General features: G+C 40.2%; 1 protein-coding gene and 1 pseudogene across 2 annotated transcripts in view; one reads left to right on the forward strand and one right to left on the reverse strand.

Annotated features, from left to right (window-relative positions):
• The window catches only part of ST6GALNAC5 (ST6 N-acetylgalactosaminide alpha-2,6-sialyltransferase 5), a 182,690-nt gene that overhangs the window by 81,904 nt on the left and 80,839 nt on the right, over positions 1 to 19,947 (forward strand). The window lies entirely within an intron of this gene.
• Positions 1,414 to 9,858, reverse strand: LOC132483575 (transcription initiation factor TFIID subunit 9-like; annotated as a pseudogene).

Genomic DNA, 19,947 nt, shown 5'->3' on the forward strand with positions numbered 1-19,947 from the left:
TCTTACTCCTGAGGGGAACAGGGGTGGGACAAGAAAGGGAATTAAGTTTTAGATAGAGCGGTTAATCATACTTGTCAGGGGAATTCGGTTTTAGCAGGGGCCCCGGTTTCAGAAGTACTTGCTGAGTTCAGTTCCTCTTGTGAAAATCTAGGCTCATAAAATGTACTGATCCAAACTCAAACACATTTTTATTTACTCAGTTATCCATGATTCCAGTTTGCATGGGCAACAATTCAAATTCATAACAATAATTTATTTATTAGCAACAGACTAACTTTGAGAATAAAAATGCAACCAGGTCGAGAATTCCTGAATCTCCTTTTTTTTTAATTAGACATTAACTGAAGTTTAGGATGAATAATATTTTATGCATCTAGGTTGATGATAATATAAATAATCCTGGTCTAAAAGCTGTATCCTGTAGCTTTAAAAACATTTTTTCTGGGAGCTTCCCTGGTGGCGCAGTGGTTAAGAATCTGCCTGCCAGTGCAGGGGACACGGGTTTGAGCCCTGGTCCGGGAAGATCCCACATGCTGCGGAGCAGCTAAGCCCGTGGACCACAACTACTGAGCCTGAACTCTAGAGCCCGCAAACCACAACTACTGAAGTCTGTGCACCTAGAGCCCGTGCTCTGCAACAAAAGAATCCATCACAATGAGAAACCCGTGCACCACAACAAAGAGTAACCCCCACTTGTCACAACTAGAGAAAGCCTGTGCACAGCAGCCAAAAATAAATAAATAAATAGATAAATTTATTTTAAAAAAAGAAATTTCTTCTCTATCATGTAACAGGAAATAAGTAGAGATTAAGCTCTCTTAAAATAATTAAAGAAGACAATTTAGATGATACAAACTTTATTTAACACTTCATGAAGTGAGCAGTCTCCATTCCCAAGGGTCCAGAGAACTTCAAAATGAACTGGAAGGCAGGAAGCTTTTATAGGGTAAAGAATGAGGAATAGAGAAGGGAAATTTTAAATGAATAAGGAAAAGGGAATATGTAAAGAGCCCTGAGTTGGCTTGGCATGTGGGGATTGGTTGACTGGATATATTGCATTTCTGGTCAAGTGGAACATTTATAGGGACTTAAAAGTTACATGTTTCAGTTTGCTGACATGGCACCCCAGGCAGAAGCAGCTCCATCTTGGACCTAGACATTTTTTTCAACAGCTCTTTAAACTTAATTAGTAACTTTATTTATTTTTTTTTCAAGAGGACAGTTAGTTTTTATTTCAGATGTTGTAGTAAGAAACACAATTGGTATCTTCTTTTTTTTTTAATTGGAAAGTATAATAACCATATTTACTCATTAAATACATTTTTTCTAAAACACAGCTTGGAAACATCCAGCATGCATGTTTAACCTCAGTACAATGGATTTAAAACCCATGTTACATGCATCAAGGCTAGATTACAAATTATCATGGTCATCATTATCTTCACATTTTATTTTCAATGCATTTGATGATTCACTGGCAATATTTTGTGATGACACCATGTTAGTGGTAATAAGAATGTCTTTGGACCTAATTAATGATGGATTAATTAGAACATTCTGAACTGCTGATGTTGCAGGAATTGATGCTTTCACAGCTGGGGATTGTGAAGTGGGCATCTGTACTGTGAACCTTTGCCCTTTGAGGGACACTGGAGTCCCTACTTTAGTTGACACAGACATGGTGTGTGGGGTTGGTGTGCCAAGTGTGGGAGTACTTGGTCTGCTAATAACTGAACCAACACTTTACTGCAGAACTGTTCTTCCTGCAGAAGTAGATCCCTGTTTTGTAAAGATTTAAATCTATAATTTGGAGCAGTCAAGGAGTATCTACCAGTTGGCAATCTAGAGCCTGAACATGCCTTGATCAATGGCAAAGGGGTTTGATTTCTTTGCTTTGTGATATCTAATAAAAAATCTCTTGGGGGAGGAGAGGTAAATGACTCAGAATCTTCTCTTCCTTCATTACCTTCATTTCTGTCAGCTGCAGACAGGACATGAAGACCCAGAATTAATCTGCATATTAAAATGATTAACCATAAGGCTATGTAATTCAGAAGGAAGGAGTGGGGATGAAAGGCTGAATAGGAAAAAGAAATGAGACAGGAGATAGGATTGTTTTCTTTGCTGTGCAGAAGCTTTTTAGTTAGATGTAATCCCACTTGTCTATTTTCGCTTCTGTTGCCAATACTTTCGATGTCAGGTCCATGACATCACTGCCAAGACCAATGTCATGAAGCTTATCCCCTGTTTTCTTAAGGAAAATTAGTAACTTTAAATGAGGGATTGTTAAAGTTAAAAGATCATGATTATTATCAAAAACTTCCGGGTAAGATGGCGGAAGAGTAAGACGCGGAGATCACCTTCCTCCCCACAGATACACCAGAAATACAGCTACACGTGGAACAACTCCTACAGAACACCTACTGAACGCTGGCAGAAGACCCCAGACCTCCCAAAAGGCAAGAAACTCCCCACATACCTGGGTAGGGCAAAGCAGAGAGATTCCCGCACAGAGGAGCGGTGCCGAGCGGCACTCACCAGCCCGAGAGGCTTGTCTGCTCCCCCGCCGGGGCGGGCGGCGCTGGAGCTGAGGCTCGGGCTTCCGTCAGAGCGCAGGGAGAGGACTGCAGCTGGCGGCGAGAACTCAGTCTGAAGGGGGCTAATGTGCCACAGCTAGCCGGGAGGGAGTCCGGGAAAACTCTGGAGCTGCCGAAGAGGCAGGAGACTTTTTCTTCCCTCTTGGTTTCCTGGTGCGCGAGGAGAGGGGATTAAGAGCGCCGCGTAAAGGAGCTCCAGAGACGGGCGCGAGTCGCGGCTGAAAGCGCGGAGCCCAGAGACGGGCGTGGGACGCTGGGGCTGCTGCTACCGCCGCCAAGAAGCCTGTGTGCGAGCGCAGGTCACTGTCCACACCGCCCTTCCGGGAGCCTGTGCAGCCTGCCACTGCCAGGGTCCCGGGATCCAGGGGCGGCTTCCCTGGGAGAACGCACGGCGCGCCTCGGGCTGGTGCAACGTCACGCCGACCTCTGCCGCTGCAGGCTCGCCCCGCACTCCGTGCCCCTCCCTTCCGCCCGGCCTGAGTGAGCCAGAGTCCCCGAAGAGGCTGCTCCTTTAACCCTGTCCTGTCTGAGCGAAGAACAGACGCCCTCCGGCGACCTACACGCAGAGGCGGGGCCAAATCCAAAGCTGAGACCCAGGAGCTGTGAGAACAAAGAAGAGAAAGGGAAACCTCTCCCAGCAGCCTCAGAAGCAGCGGATTAAAGCTCCACAATCAACTTCATGTACCCTGCATCTGTGGAATACATGAATAGACAACAAATCATCCCAAGTTGAGGAGCCAGGAGTCAGTGCTGTGCCTCTGAGGTGGGAGAGCCAACTTCAGGACACTGGTCCACAAGAGACCTCCCAGCTCCACATAATATCAAACGGCGAAAATCTTCCAGAGATCTCCATCTCAACACCAGCACCCAGCTTCACTCAACGACCAGCAAGCTACAGTGCTGGACACCCTATGCCAAACAACTAGCAAGACAGGAACACAACGCCACCCATTAGCAGAGAGGCTGCCTCAAATCATAAAAAGTCCGCAAACACCCCAAAACACACCACCAGACGTGGACCTGCCCACCAGAAAGACAAGATCCAGCCTCATCCACCAGAACACAGGCAGTAGTCCCCTCCACCAAGAAGCCTACACAACCCACTAAACCGACCTTAGCCACTGGGGACAGACACCAAAAACAACGGGAACTACGAACCCGCAGCCTGCAAAAAGGAGACCCCAAACACAGTAACATAAGCAAAATGAGAAGACAGAAAAACACACAGCAGGAGAAGGAGCAAGATAAAAACCCACCAGACCTAACAAATGAAGAGGTAATAGGCAGTCTATCTGAAAAAGAATTCAGAATAATGATGGTAAAGATGATCCAAAATCTTGGAAATAGAATAGACAAAATGCAAGAAACAGTTAACAAGGACCTAGAAGAACTAAAGACGAATCAAGCATCGATTAAAAACACAATAAATGAAATAAAAAATACTCTAGATGGGATCAATAGCAGAATAACTGAGGCAGAAGAACGGATAAGTGAGGTGGAAGATAAAATAGTGGAAATAACTGCTGCACAGCAAAATAAAGAAAAAAGAATGAAAAGAACAGAGGACAGTCTCAGAGACCTCTGGGACAACATTAAACGCACCAACATTCGAATTATAGGGGTTCCAGAAGAAGAAGAGAAAAAGAAAGGGACTGAGAAAATATTTGAAGAGATTATAGTTGAAAACTTCCCTAATATGGGAAAGGAAATAGTTAATCAAGTCCAGGAGGCACAGAGAGTCCCATACAGAATAAATCCAAGGAGAAATACACCAAGACACATATTAATCAAACTGTCAAAAATTAAACACAAAGAAATCATATTAAAAGCAGCAAGGCAAAAACAACAAATAACACACAAGGGAATCCCCATCAGGATAACAGCTGATCTCTCAGCAGAAACTCTACAAGCCAGAAGGGAGTGGCAGGACATACTTAAAGTGATGAAGGAGAAAAACCTGCAACCAAGATTACTCTACCCAGCAAGGATCTCATTCAGATTTGATGGAGAAATTAAAACGTTTACAGACAAGCAAAAGCTGAGAGAGTTCAGCACCACCAAACCAGCTTTACAACAAATGCTAAAGGAGCTTTTCTAGGCAAGAAACACAACAGAAGGAAAAGAACTACAATAACGAACCCAAAACAATTAAGAAAATGGGAATAGGAACATACATATCAATAATTACCTTAAATGTAAATGGACTAAATGCTCCCACCAAAAGACACAGACTGGCTGAATGGATACAAAAACAAGACCCATATATATGCTGTCTACAAGAGACCCACTTCAGACCTAGAGACACATACAGACTGAAAGTAAGGGGATGGAAAAAGATATTCCATGCAAATGGAAACCAAAAGAAAGCTGGAGTAGCAATTCTCATATCAGACAAAATAGACTTTAAAATAAAGACTACTAGAAGAGACAAAGAAGGACACTACATAATGATCAAGGGATCAATCCAAGAAGAAGATATAACAATTGTAAATATTTATGCACCCAACATAGGAGCACCTCAATACATAAGGGAAATATTAACAGCCATAAAAGGAGAAATCGACAGTAACACAATCATAGTAGGGGACTTTAACACCCCACTTTCACCAATGGACAGGTCATCCAAAATGAAAATAAATAAGGAAACACAAGCTTTAAATGATACATTAAACAAGATGGACTTAATTGATATTTATAGGACATTCCATCCAAAAACAACAGAATACACATTTTTCTCAAGTGCTCATGGAACATTCTCCAGGATAGATCATATCTTGGGTCACAAATCAAGCCTTGGTAAATTTAAGAAAATTGAAATTGTATCAAGTATCTTTTCTGACCACAATGCTATGAGACTAGATATCAATTACAGGAAAAGAGCTGTAAAACATACAAACACATGGAGGCTAAACAATACACTACTCAATAACGAAGTGATCACTGAAGAAATCAAAGAGGAAATTAAAAAATACCTAGAAACAAATGACAATGGAGACACGACGACCCAAAACCTATGGGATGCAGCAAAAGCAGTTCTAAGAGGAAAGTTTATATGCGCAAATCAATCAATGTGATACACCATATTAACAAGTTGAAGGAGAAAAACCATATGATCATCTCAATAGATGCAGAGAAAGCTTTTGACAAAATTCAACATCCATTTATGATAAAAACCCTGCAGAAAGTAGGCATAGAGGGAACTTTCCTCAACATAATAAAGGCCATATATGACAAACCCACAGCCAGCATCGTCCTCAATGGTGAAAAACTGAAACCATTTCCACTAAGATCAGGAACAAGACAAGGTTGCCCACTCTCACCACTCTTATTCAACATAGTTTTGGAAGTTTTAGCCACAGCAATCAGAGAAGAAAAGGAAATAAAAGGAATCCAAATGGGAAAAGAAGAAGTAAAGCTGTCACTGTTTGCAGATGACATGATACTATACATAGAGAATCCTAAAGATGCTACCAGAAAACTACTAGAGCTAATCAATGAATTTGGTAAAGTTGCAGGATACAAAATTAATGCACAGAAATCTCTGGCATTCCTATATACTAATGATGAAAAATCTGAAAGTGAAATCAAGGAAACACTCCCATTTACCATTGCAACAAAAAGAATAAAATATCTAGGAATAAACCTACCTAAGGAGACAAAAGACCTGTATGCAGAAAATTATAAGACACTGATGAAAGAAATTAAAGATGATACAAATAGATGGAGAGATGTACCATGTTCTTGGATTGGAAGAATCAACATTGTGAAAATGACTCTACTACCCAAAGCAATCTACAGATTCAATGCAATCCCTATCAAACTACCAATGGCATTTTTCACAGAACTAGAACAAAAAATTTCACAATTTGTATGGAAACACAAAAGACCCCGAATAGCCAAAGCAATCTTGAGAACGAAAAATGGAGCTGGAGGAATCAGGCTCCCTGACTTCAGACTATACTACAAAGCTACAGTAATCAAGACAGTATGGTACTGGCACAAAAACAGAAATATAGATCAATGGAACAGGATAGAAAGCCCAGAGATAAACCCACGGACATATGGTCACCTTATCTTTGATAAAGGAGGCAGGAATGTACAGTGGAGAAAGGACAGTCTCTTCAATAAGTGGTGCTGGGAAAACTGGACAGGGACATGTAAAAGTATGAGATTAGATCACTCCCTAACACCATACACAAAAATTAGCTCAAAATGGATTAAAGACCTAAATGTAAGGCCAGACACTATCAAACTCCTAGAGGAAAACATAGGCAGAACACTCTATGACATAAATCACAGCAAGATCCTTTTTGACCCACCTCCTAGAGAAATGGAAATAAAGACAAAAATAAACACATGGGACCTAATGAAACTTAAAAGCTTTTGCACAGCAAAGGAAACCATAAACAAGACCAAAAGACAACCCTCAGAATGGGAGAAAATATTTGCAAATGAAGCAACTGACAAAGGATTAATCTCCAAAATTTATAAGCAGCTCATGCAGCTCAATAGCAAAAAAACAAACAACCCAATCCAAAAATGGGCAGAAGACCTAAATAGACATTTCTCCACAGAAGATATACAGACAGCCAACAAACACATGAAAGGATGCTCAACATCTTTACTCATTAGAGAAATGCAAATCAAAACTACAATGAGATATCATCTCACACCAGTCAGAATGGCCATCATCAAAAAATCTAGAGACAATAAATGCTGGAGAGGGTGTGGAAAAAAGGGAACACTCTTGCACTGCTGGTGGGAATGTGAATTGGTACAGCCACTATGGAGAACGGTATGGAGGTTCCTTAAAAAACTACAAATAGAACTACCATATGACCCAGCAATCCCACTACTGGGCATATACCCTGAGAAAACCATAATTCAAAAAGAGACATGTACCAAAATGTTCATAGCAGCCCTATTTACAATAGCCCGGAGATGGAAACAACCTAAGTGTCCATCATCGGATGAATGGATAAAGAAGATGTGGCACATATATACAATGGAATATTACTCAGCCATAAAAAGAAATGAAATTGAGCTATTTGTAATGAGGTGGATGGACCTAGAGTCTGTCATACAGAGTGAAGTAAGTCAGAAAGAGAAAGACAAATACTGTATGCTGACACATATATATGGAATTTAAGAAAAAAATGTCATCAAGAACATAGGGGTAAGACAGGAATAAAGACACAGACCTACTAGAGCATGGACTTGAGGATATGGGGAGGGGGAAGGGTAAGCTGTGACAAAGTGAAAGAGCGGCATGGACATATATACACTACCAAACGTAAGGTAGATAGCTAGTGGGAAGCAGCCGCATAGCACAGGGAGATCAGCTCGGTTCTTTCTGACCGCCTGGAGGGGTGGGATAGGGAGGATGGGAGGGAGACGCAAAAGGGAGGGGATATGGGAACATATGTATATGTATAACTGATTAAATTTGTAAAATAAAAAAAAAAATAGTTTTGCAAGGGAAAAAAAAAAAAAAAAAAAAAAAAAAAAAAAAAAAGATCATGATTATTAAAAAGTTACAAAACTATTTAAAGTTTACCAAAGTATTTAATTCACCTTCAAAGTTTATCTTTTATCTTATAAGGGTTTTTTTTTTTTTAGTACATATTAAAACAAGAAAGGAACACTTGGGGAAACTAGGGCCAGAAGAGAAAATTTGGGCATGTGTATAAATTCCCCTCAAATCCCTGTACCCAGTGCTGACACATTCATGTTTCTAAGCAGAATAACAGGAGAGGATCTCAAAAAAAAAAAATGCAAAACGTTGAATCCTGAAGAAGCCTCCTGTCCTGCATTCTGCCCCACCTTGTCATCCTCAGATGAAATGGGCTTGATAAATTAGAAGAAAGGTCAGGATAAGGTAGGCTATGCTTCAGTAATAAATAAACCTCAATGAGTAAACTGTTTAAGACACTGAGGATTTTATTCTGTGCTCAAAGTCCAGAGTAAATCAGGTGACCCTCTCCTATCCTGAAGGCTGCAAGGTTGCTGTGTCAAGAAAAGAGGAAGCTAAAAGTTTCCCCACATGTCTGTAGGGGCCGGGAAGTGCCCTCATGACACCTTCTCCACATTTCATTGATTGTAACTCAGCCACATTATCCCAACCTAAGGGAGTTTGGGCCAGAAAGGGAACATGAAGTGGGATTTAGACGTTTCTGCCTCGGAAGACTTTCTGACTCCTGTAAGCTTCTCCCACCTAAGTGATCAGCGCCCTGATTTCTCTCCTCAGAACCAACATCCCCCCAAAGAAAGAGAACTGGCCAGTGAGAACAAGCGAGAGAGAGTGAATGGGAGCACTATGTCTCCTACCAAGCCCCAGAGCACAGAATTCCAGAATAGTACCATATTCCAACGTTAGAGACTCCAGGTCATCCCACACATCATTTTATTAATGAGTGAAAAAAGAGAGAAAGAAAACTATTGAAATAGGACTATAAACAAGAATATACTTTTCACTCTACTTTCCTTCCTCCCGTGTGACTACTCCCACTATAGTGAATCTGATAAAGTGTATGTCTGATTTTCTTACTCCAAAACATATCAAGAATGATAAGCTTCCTTAAGCTCAAATGACTCGTTTTCAACCTCATCTTCATTTGTTAAAGGGCAGCTATTATTATATGAAAAGAGCCTTTTCATATTCTACATATTCTGTGACATTGGGGTCACCAGCATGAGTGACACTTTCTGGACTCATCCAACCAACATTTTGAATGTCTTCCAGGTGCCGGCTCTTGTGCCAGGTTGATGCTTGGGCTGTACTCTTCTCTAGGAGCTCACGGTCAGCAGCTGCCCTCTGAGTCTGGGCAGATACATTACAGGAAACATAACTACTGTTTCTTGTAAGCCATGCCCTGCGGCGCATCGCTGGGTCTGTGCTCAGCCAGAAAAGGAAAAGGGCCCCTGAGGCACCAGTTGCTCACTGCTCCTAAATAATCACATCCAGGATGGGGTGGCATATACATTAAAGACAACAATTTTCACTGTTCTCATGGGAGTTAAAAATTGGAATTAGTTTTTCCCCAGGCCAACTTCAACTCTCTCCAACAGTCAGATTTTATTTGAGACCTGGGGGCCAGGGGAGAAGACAATGTATATTGGTGCCTGTTTGGAACTCACTTTTGCCATCAGAGAGGCTCCTGGCCGGCCGTGATGCTGGCCCACGGCAGGTGGGACTGAAGTGGGAGCAGAAGCTGTGAGCCGGGACTCCAGGAGGTGCACTTCCTAGACCCAGCTCTTCCATTAACTAGCTCTGCGACCTCGAAGGAGTCCTTTGGCTCCTCTGACCTTCAGTTTCCTCATGTGTAAAATCGAAAGCTTAGACTAGACAGGCCTCTCCCAGCTGAGACACCCTGTTATTCTGGACTTCTGTGTTCCTGCCTCTGTAATTGAGGTCCCCAGCCCTGTGTCACATGGGGTCTGCAGGGAGGATGCACTGGTGCACTGGCATCAGAGTGATCAACTTGAGAGGCATCCCCCCCGCAGGGACTTGCCAAGAGAAAAAGTATTAGATACGTCACCTCCAGAACTCTCTGGCACTGATTTTTTTCCCTACAACTTCCAAATGCTCACTGTAGTCACAGAATGAAGAAGGAAATAATCCTTCCCCAGGCAGTAAAGTCAACAAGTGGAATGGGTGGGGATCTCTGCACCCATGCGTACATCACTGAGACAGCCTTGCCAAAGGGTACTTAGTCTGTTGCTGAGGTTTTAGAGAGAGGCAGTTATTGGAGGCGGTGTGCTGCCTGTCACTGGGAGCCCGGTTCACCCAAGGGGATTTGCCATGTGGTATTGTGGAGGGACAGACCTTCAAAGAGGCTCAGCCTTCTCCTTGCATTCACACACATATTTTGCATATAAGGGAACTGAAGCCCAGGGAGGTTGACTGCCCAAGATCATGAACATTGGGCAGAGCTGAGATGAAAACTTGCATCTTCTGTCTGACTCCTGACTTACAGACCAAGTTTATAATGTACTAGAGAATTCATAGAACACACTCACTGAAACTTGAACCTGGTATCAATAATAGTCATATGGTAATGATAGTGCCAGCAATGGTAATCGTATATACCACATATTTATGTTATATGTGTTTCCTACGTATTACACACACTAACACACACACACACACACACACACACACACACACACACACACACACCATTTATTGAGCAGCCACCATTAGCCAGGCACTGTGCTAGTCATTTTATATATCTTAGCTCTGCTTTTTACAATAACCATAAGATATAATCTCTTTATTATCATTCCTAACTTATAGGTAAGAAAACTGAGGCTTAAGGAGATGAACTCACTTGTTCATTTGGTGACATATAGCCCGCTCATTCCGCTGAACCAATTTTTCAAAAGTCTTAACTATGTACGGGCATTAAACTAGTCACCATGGTGGGATTTAGAAATAAATTAGGGAAGAGCTCTTCCTTAAGGACATAATAGAAACCTTTGACATAAGCCACAGATATATGCGACAGCAGTATAAGGGAGAAGATGTCAGAAGAAAGATTTGGCTATATTGAGGAATTCAGAGAAAAGGATGATTTTTTTCCATACTGAATGGATTAGGAAAGGAAAGGCAAGGTAGCTGAACTGAACCTTGATAGAAGGGTAGGTGCTGGGCACTGGAATCGGGGTGAAAGGCCTTCCAGAATAAACAGAAGCACAGAGCCCGAAAGTAGCTACACATGGAACCAACAGCAAATCGGTTGGGAAGTTTGATCTCTGACCAGTATATGCCACAGCAAAGGGACACTGAGTGTAAAATATTTACTAGGTAAAGGCCCAAGGTGACTAATCCCATGAACCACCAGTTGTAAAGAAATCTTGCTTTCAGATATTGTTATACCAAAAGAAATGGAAAAACCACTAGAAAACTTGTAAATTTGGCATCTAACCTAAAAGCAAAGTGGAACTGACCCAGCCCACAGTGAGAGACTCTTCGTGAGAGAAACTAGAGCATCTTCCTGTAAAGTCAAAAGGGTTTACAGTTGTAGGAGGTTGTTGATTCTGAATATACATATCTGAACATACAGGGAGTCAAATCAGTCTCCCAGAAACAGAACATCTGCAAATGGTAAAATCCTGATGTGGCACAGGTAACCTACATCACCACTTTAAAGGGGAGTGGTGATTTGTCTCCACTGAAGTAAGAACAAAGAGAGAGGATTGGACTTAAACTAGCGTTGTGCCAGTAAATGTTTACATACTAGCGCTCTTTTAAAATGTGCATATGTCCGTGCTTCAGTTTATTATGAATTTTATTGCTCTAAAGGCAGTACACACTTTAGAAATAATAATAAAATACTAATACTACTACTAATAAGATACTAATATACAATATGCTTTGTTGTAAATTCCATATAGCCAACTGGTCCTCACAGAATGCTTTCATTGATTTTTGCAAAATTCTTGTGTCTGTAGACAATCTGTGGTTGCAATTAATGAATGAGTACAGTCCCAACAGGAATGTGGTTGATATTTTTGGTTACTTAATTAGAAGAAAGAGAAACAAAAAAGACCAGTGTTGGAACTTTTCTCACTCAGGACAAACCTGGATCAAAACGTGAGCAACTTCTTTGCAGAATCAAACAATAGTTTTCAAATAATAGAAGACTGGTTTTTCAATTTGATGCTATTCTTGATGTAATGGTTACAGACATAGCACACTTTAAGGCTTAATTTACAATGTTAACATTTTCTCCATTACTTTTTTTGCAATCAGCTGTACAATAAACCAAGTTCTGATTTGTAGTGCATACTTATTTCTGTGATATAAACACTCTCATATGGCTGATTTCCAGCTACCAATGAGATATCATTGAATTCAGAGTAGGGAAGAGAGGCATAGTAGCAGAACTTGTATGATATTTCCACTGTTATGGACTGAATGTTTGTATCCTCCTAAAATTTGTATGTTGAAGCCCTAACTCCTAGTGTGATTGTATTTGAAGGTGGGGCCTTTGGGAGGTAATTCAATTAAGATGAGGTCATGAGGGTAGGGCTCCCATGATAGGATTAGTGTCCCTATTAGAAGTGGAAGAAACACCACAGCTTGCTTGCTCTCTGCCATGTAAGGACACAGCCTCAGCTAGAAGACTGTCATCTACAGGCCAGGAAAAGAGCTCTACCAGCAACCAGATCTGCCCAGAACCTTGATCGTGAACTCCCCAGCCTCCAGGACTGTGAGAAATGTCTGTTGTTTAAGCCACTCAGTCTCTGGTGTTTTCTTATGGTAGCCTGAGCTGACTAATAATATAACCAGCATAGAGTGAATGTGAATAATTTCAAGGCATAGTTAATACTAAAATGTTGTAAAGCAATTAGAAAGTGATGTCTTAAGTATTTATTTCTTCTGCATTTGTTTCATTTACCTTTTATTTTGAAGTAATTATAGACACACGGGAATTTGCAAAAATAGTACAGGGTCCCACATACCCCTTACCCAGCTTCCCCCAGTGTTGACATCTTATATAACCGTAATACAATATCACAAACAGGAAATTGAGGCTCATACAATACTACTAAAGACATTAATCAGCTATCACCATTTTTATATGGATTCATTTGTTGGGTGTGTGTGTTTGTGTATATGTGTGGTATGTGTGCAGTTTTATCCCATGTATAGATTTGTATAACCACCAGGACATTCAGGATACATAAATGTCCCATCATCACAAAGGAATTCCCTTGCGTTTTCTCTTTAGATTGTCACCACTCCATCCTCGTCTCTCATAACCCTTAATCTGTTCTCCATGTCTATTGTGAATATAACAATAAATATCCAGAATGTTTTAAATATAGAACCATACATTACATAAACTTTTGATACTGACTTTTTTTCACTAAGTATAATTCCCTGAACTTTGTTTCATGTATCATTCCTTTTGATTGTTAAGCAGTGTTCCATCATGTGGATGTACCAGTTTGGTTAACCACTCACCCACTGATGGATATTTGAGTTGTTCCAGTTTTTTACTGTTATGGATAGAGCTCCCATAAATATTTGTGTACAGATTTTTGTGTGAAAGTAATTTTTTATTTTTCTGGGATGTGACCAAGAGTGTGACTGCTGAGTCATTTGATAAAGTACAAGTAACTTTTTCCAAATTATTTTGGAAATTATTTTCTAAAGTGGTTGTATCATTTTACTTTCCTGCCAGTATGTATGAGAGATCAGGCTTCTCTGCATCTTTGCCAGCATTTTGTGTTGTTACTATTTTTCATTTTAGCTATTTTAATAGTTGAATAATGATATTGTGATTTTAATTATTTATTTTTTAACATCTTTATTGGAGTATTATTGCTTTACAATGGTGTGTTAGTTTCTACTTTATAACAAAGTGAATCAGCTTTACATATACATATATGCTCATATCTCCTCCCTCAATACTGTGATTTTAATTTGCATTACTTAATGGCTAATGATGTTAGACATCTTTTCATGTGCTTGTTTGTCACCCGTATCACCTCTTTGGTGAAATGCCTCTTTATATCATCTACCCATTTTCTAATTAGATTTTTTTGTTTCCTTACTGTTGAGTTTTGAGAGTTCTTTATACCATCTAGATATAAGAATTTTGTCAGGTATGTGGTTTGCAAGTTTCTTCTCCCAGTCTGTAACTTATCTTTTTATCCTCTTAAAAAGGTCACAAAATCTTAAATTTTGATGAAGGTAAATTTATCAATTCTTTCTTTTATGGATCATGCCTTTAATGTAATGTCTCAGGACTCCTCATGTAGGTTTAGATCCTAAAGATTTTCTCCAATGTTTTCTTATAAAAGTTTTAAAATTTTGCATTTTCAATTTAAATCCACAATCCATTTTGAGTTAATATTTTTGTATGGTATGAGGTTTTAAGTCAAAGCTATTTTTTTGCCCATGGATGTCCAATTGTTCCAGCACCATTTATTTAAAAGCTTATTTTTCTTCACTGAAATTTCATTTGTTTTTCATATAATTTATTTTCTTGTAGGTTTAATTTTTAATAATGGCTGTGGCTTGACATCCAGCTCACAAACTCCCTGAAAATTTAACCATGGGTTCTGGGAGCTAGTACAGGCTGACTGCAGCACACCATTGATTTAAACTGTGTTCTAAGGTTCTGATTAGAGGGAAAAAGACAGCCATAGAGATGATTAGGGATGGTGAGCATGTGTAAACATTGAAATATATAACGTAAAGCATTAGAAAAACACCAAGGCCCAGAGGTGGCATTAGTACCATCTTGTAGAAAATTAAAACTCAGATTTGAAATTCACATTTTGGAGAGAGGGAACAGGAATTGAATGTAAATTCGTGCTATTAATTTGAAATTGCTTAATTCATAGGTTCGCTTTAAACTAATTGGGTGGCCAAGAAGCTTGGTAGGACAGTCATGGCCTCTGTGGTCAAATGAAGCTGGGTCTGATTCTTGGTACTGACATTTATCAGCTTTGAGAACGCCTCAATGACCTTTAGTTTCCAGTAGTGTTAAAATTGGGAGAAGAATCCAAAGCTGTGTTCATTAATTTAACAAATACTTGATGAATTCCAGGCTATGTAGAAGGGATTAGGGATACAGCAGCAAGCAAAGTCATCACAATTTTTGCCCTCAAAGATTTACGTTCCAGTGGAAAGCTAGACAATGAACAAAAATCACACTAGTGAAAAATGGTGTCACAATTGTGATAAGTGGCATAAAGAAAAAAAAAAGCAGGTGCTATGATTCAAACAGACAAACAAAGAACCCAGTTCCTAGCACACAGAGTGTGCTAAGTGGTAACTATTTTTTTATTACAGCTTTGGGTAATACGAGGGTGGTTTAGACAGAGGTCTGAAGACCTCATCTGAGGGCTTGACTACTCATCACTTACATTGCATTATAATGCCTGCTTTGCATAGAGAGCTGAATTGGATATACTTTAAGGGCCCTCTTAAGATTCTTAAGTGTCTAAGAATCTGTGACCATCATGTGTGTCAAGCAGGGATTTGTTTAATTTGTTTACATAGAGACATGGATAAATTCATCAATCAATATGGTAGTCATTAAGTCAGATGCTTCATATATTTATATTTTTAATAACATTTTTCTACCATACTCCCTAGTCATTGTGCCCTTTTAAAAATGGATTAAATTATGAAAAAGTACTTAGGTATCTACAGTTCTGAAACCTGGGACAGTGCAATGACTGCTGAAGTGTTTATCAATTTTATTTTCAACTATATACACATCGGGTTTTGTTTGGAAGTAAGTTATTGTTAATCAATGTTTTTTTGTAATGAAGCCCATAAATCCACATTAAATAAACATCCAAGCTTGTTGATGTCCTTTTGCTTTCCTCTTTGAGCTTGTGTATTTTCATCAGAATAATTCACTAAAGTCAACTTGAGTCTTTTTTTTAATTTTTATGTGTTTTCCACTGAGTCTCCCCTGACCTACTGAGCAACCAGCCCCAGTGTCAGCTGCCTGGGCAGGTCTGGGGCAGGGGCTGCAGGATATCTGAGTGCTTCTGCTTCTTAACTGATGTTCTTATTCTTTAAAACAAAACGTATAATCTTTCCTCCCCACCACTATCTCTACCACCTCCATTTTTTCAATGGGAAGATGAGGAGTAAGAGGGACATGCCTAGTTCTTTCATTTTTTCTGACTATCATATTGGCGCTACCTTATTGTAAAACATTTGGAAAATTACAAACACTTCAAAGGAGAAAATAAAATTTTATCTGTGGTTGTACCGTCTGCAGAATTCTTTCCCCCATACCTTGAAACACTGGGCGTGATCATTCCAAAATTTCAGGGTTAAACTCTGTCACTGCTTCTGCATCCACCATGGTTTGAGACTAACGGGTGAAGCCAGTTACCTAACCCAGGCCCGAGATTCAAGAAGAATGTACAGCTCAAACATGCATAATGCTGGGTGGCAGGAACTCTCCTTAGTACTTTGCAGATACGTTTCTTACAACAACCCTGCAAAAGTACGATTATTATCCCGTTTTCTAAACTCACAGAGGCAGAGTAAGAGACAACCTGAATCCAGACCCAGGAAGACCAGTTCCAAGTCCACAGACTAAATAACCTTCTTAGATGATAGAAAGCCTAGTGACAGGTCTGACCCCTCTCCTCCCTTGGCACATCCCTTTCTATGTGAAGTCAACACCTTCTTTGTTTCTTCGTCCCAATCCAGGTCCAATATTGACTTTGCTCATACTTTGACTTGTTAAGTGATGCTGTCTATTACTCTTGTGAATAGAGGATCTGTTTTGTCCCTTTACCCTCTTTTTAGAAGCTTCGCTCCACTCAGTTCTATTGAAGGCCAACTGCATTTCCATGACTCAGCAGTATTATTCCCAATCATCTCCCCATTTCTCCACATCTGGCGGTTCTACCCAATAACCAAAGTCTCATAAGATACCAAGCATAAATTTGTGAAGGAGGGAGGGAGATGATTAAGCTCACTTTTTAACAAGGAGGACAGGAGGATTTCTGAGGTCACTGAGGGGCAGGGACTCTTTACAACTATGGGGTGATAAATTTGGTTGATTTGTGTATGTCCTTGATTTTTTTCTATGCATAAGTTTAAATTTTTTTTAATTTTATTTATTTTTATTTTTTCCCAACTTGTGATTTTGAAATACTTCAGACCCATGGGCAAAACCCAAAGTATTTTCACTGGACACTTTTAACCGGTACCTACCATATTAGTTTCCCAGGACTTCCAAAACAAATCACCACAAATTGGGTAACTCATACAACAGACACTTATTCTCTCACAGTTCTGGAGACTAGGAGTCTAAAATCACGGTGTCCGTAGGCCCTGCTCCCTCTGAAGGCTCCAAGGAAGAATTCTGTGCCTCTTCCTGACATCTGGTGATTGCTGGCAGCCCTGGACATTCCTTGGCTTGTATTCCTCGAATCTCTGCCTCAGTCACCATGGCTTTCTCCCCTGTGTGTCTCTATGTCTCCTCTTCTTCTAAGAACCATATTAGGTTTAGGGCCCACCCTTATCCAGTATGGCCTCATTTTAATTTAACTAATTACTCTGCAAAGACTCTATTGTTAAACAAGGTCACATTCTGAGATTCTGGGTAAACGTGTATTTTGGGGGGACTGTTTAACCCAGCACACCTACATTTATTAATTATTAACATTTTGACACCTTTGTTTTATCTTTAACTCCATCCATCCATGTGTGCACACATGCATCTATCCACACACAGATTTTGTTGATCCACTTGAAAGTTAGTACTAGACATCATACCACAACCCTACATACTTCAGCTGATATCTTCAGCTAAGAAAAAAAAAATTGTTCTACATAATCACAATATAATTACCACAACATAATAAATTTAACATTTGATACCATGATTTATATGAGATACAGACCATATTTAAATTTTCTCATTTATTCCAAAAATATTCTTTCTAGCTGATGGCTTTTTCCAAATCAGGATCGAATATAGGATCAGACACTACATTTATGTATTATGTCTTTTTATAGTCTCCTTTTACTAGATGAGTGCCCTCCCCCTTTTTTCTTATGTCACTGACATTTTTGAAGAGTCCATGCCAGTTATTTTCAAGAATATCCCATATTCTAGATTGGTCTGATTATTTCTTGATGATTAGATTCAGGTTAAATATTTTTGGAAAGAATACTACACAGATGATACCATATGTGTATGTGTCCCCCTAGTACATCACACCAGGAGGCTCAGAATGTCCGTTTGCTCCATTATTAGTGACGCTAAATACAATCTCTTGGCTGAGGTGCTGAGAGCCAGCTCTCCCCCTTGTGATGGGGCCCATGATTCCCCATTTAAACAATTCCTGTTTCACATTGTCTTTTGATAATTTACCCATTTCTGTTCTGAGCTTTTGTATTTCTGACTAGAGGTTTTTAAAAAATATACAAAGTGCTTTTTTATGGACATTTAATTCAGTTGGGGTTTGTGTTACAGTTTTCTTCTACTTTGTAGTTTTGGTGGGGGAAGAATTTTCACCTGCTGAAATATTTTGGTTCTCGATTTCCATGGTCTTACAGTAACTCTGTGGGGATGATATCTGCTATTTTACCTTTGAAGAGTCTTGCATTTTCCTGAATCAGCAACAACAGGTGATTCTGTGCAGACAGTGGTAAGATTTTGGAGAGGCTCACTTAATTTCTTAGTTGAAGAGCACTGTCTTCTGTTGATACACTTAAGAGCGCTTTTCAAAACTAGATGACATGGGGCTTCCCTGGTGGCGCACCGGTTGAGAGTCCGCCTGCCGCTGCAGGGAACATGGGTTCGTGCCCCGGTCCGGGAAGATCCCACATGCCGTGGAGTGGCTGGGCCTGTGAGCCATGGCCGCTGAGCCTGCACGTCCAGAGCCTGCACGTCCAGAGCCTGTGCTCCGCAACGAGAGAGGCCACAACAGTGAGAGGCCCGCGTACCGCAAAAAAAAAAAAAAAACTAGATGGCACCTTTTATTGGTGGGGGGCGGTGCCTTCTCGTTCTTTTCTGATGGACCCCTCATCTTTCTTCCTCCTTCTGCTTCGTCACCTGGGCTTTAAAGACCCCTCTCACCTCCCCAAAAAGGTGCCTTCCCAAGACTGCTAGCTCTGGGCAGCTCCCTGCATTTGTGTGCCCAGTAATGGTGTCCTGATCCAACAGATTATAGACTTTTGTCGGTGTTTATCTTTTCAGAGTGTGACACTTTCCTGCTAAGAATGACTTTATCTGTGCTCTGCCACTGCCAGGCCTGCTGCCTTCTCCTTTTCCCCAAGCATTCTCCAGACAATTCTCAGCTCCAACAAGTCTTCAGTGCTGGCTCTGCAGATTCCAGATTCTTCTTTTCCTAGCTCTGTGTAACTGGGATTTGTAGCATCCTCTGTCTTCTAGGTATGCAGTAGGCAGGGGTTATGGGTGGTTTTATTTGCTCTCCTTATTGATCTCTGTAGGTTCTGGAGGACACATTTAGAGAGATCCATATTTAATTAATGTATAGAAACTCAAAGTCTGCATATATTTATTCTTACTTTCTTGGTATTTTAATGTAAATGCAATGATATATTTTGCTTATTTTAAAGCTACAGTGGTAACATACTTATATCTATTTATATCTATGTATTTCTCTTTTTGTGTGTGTGATTTGCTTTTTAGCTTTAATTAACCCTTGAATTCTTCTGAAGTTCTGCTTACTTTTGGCTTGCTTATCTAGACCTTCTGTTCTGGCCTGTAGGCATAGTAGAACCTAAGGAATCGTGGCCTAGTTTGCTCAGAAATGGACACATGCTTAGAGAGATGAAGGGTAAACTAGGGCCTTGTCCAAATGTGGTTGATACTTTTTGAAGCAC

Source organism: Mesoplodon densirostris, chromosome 2, assembly GCF_025265405.1.
Source record: "Mesoplodon densirostris isolate mMesDen1 chromosome 2, mMesDen1 primary haplotype, whole genome shotgun sequence".
Lineage (NCBI taxonomy): Eukaryota > Metazoa > Chordata > Mammalia > Artiodactyla > Ziphiidae > Mesoplodon > Mesoplodon densirostris.